The sequence below is a fragment of the Malurus melanocephalus genome, unplaced genomic scaffold (assembly GCF_030028575.1).
Source record: "Malurus melanocephalus ecotype Western Australia unplaced genomic scaffold, MMel_1.1 scaffold_1131, whole genome shotgun sequence".
In the NCBI taxonomy this organism is placed as follows: domain Eukaryota; kingdom Metazoa; phylum Chordata; class Aves; order Passeriformes; family Maluridae; genus Malurus; species Malurus melanocephalus.
In genome coordinates this window covers 3632-4891 of record NW_026624363.1, presented here as the reverse complement: position 1 = coordinate 4891, position 1260 = coordinate 3632, and positions in this window count along the sequence as shown.

The following is a 1260-nucleotide window of genomic DNA, read 5'->3' as shown; positions in this document are numbered from 1 at the left end:
CTCAACCAGATCACCCTGTCCAAACCCTCTGCACCCCAATTAACCAATCCACACCTCGCATGGACCCCCTGAACCCCAACCAAACCCTCCAAACCTCACGGGGGCCCCCTGAACCCAAACCAAACCCTCTGCATCCCAACCAAACCCTCTGCACCTCACCAGAGACCCCTGAACCCCAAAAAAACCCTCAGCACCCCAATTAACCCCTCTACACCTCACCTGGACCCCCTGAACCCCAACCAAATCCTCTGCACCCCAATTACCCCCTCCACTCTCACTGGGGTCCCCTAAACCCCCAAAACCCCTCTGCACCCAATTAACTCCTCCAAACCTCACTGGGGTTCCCTGAACCCAAATCAAACCCTCCAAACCTCACCTGGGCCTCCTGAACCCCACTCAAACTCTCTGCACCCCAATTACCCCCTCCACACTTTGCATGGACCCCCTGAACCCCAACCAAACCCTCCAAACATCACCGGGGCCCCTGAACCCCAACCAAACTCTCTGCACCCCAATCACCCCCTCCACACCTCACCAGAGCCCCTGAACCCCAACCAAACTCTCTGTACCCCAATTGGCCCCTTTACACATCACCTGAGCCTCTGCACCCCAACCAAATCCTCTGCACCCCAATTAGCCCCTCTAAACATCACCTGGACCCCCTGAACCCCAAAAAAACCCTCTGCAAACCAATTACCCCCTTTATACCTCATCTGAACCCCCTGAACCCCAACCAAACCCTCCACACCTCACTAGGGCTTCCTTGAACCCCAACAAAACCCTCTGTACCCCAATTAACCCCTCTACACCTCACCTGGACCCCCTGAACCCCAAGCAAACCCTCTCTTCCCCAATTAACCCCTCTAAACATCACCAGGGCCCCCTGAACCCCAACCAAACCCTCTACACCCCAATTGGCCCCTCCACACCTCACCTGGACCCCCTGAACCCCAACCAAACCCTCTGCACCCCAACCAAACCCTCTACACCCCAATCAGCCCCTCCACACTCACCGGGGTCCCCTGAATCCCAAAAACCCCTCTGCACCCAATTAACTCCTCCAAACCTCACTGAGGCTCCCTGAACCCCATCCAAACCCTCTGCACCCCAATTCACCCTCTCCACACTCACCTGGACCCCCTGAACCCCAGCCAAACCCTCTGCACCCCAATTAGCCCCTCCACGCTCACCTGGGGACTCTGAACCCCCAAAAAACCCTCTGCACCCCAATCACCCCCTCTGTACCTCACCAGAACCCCC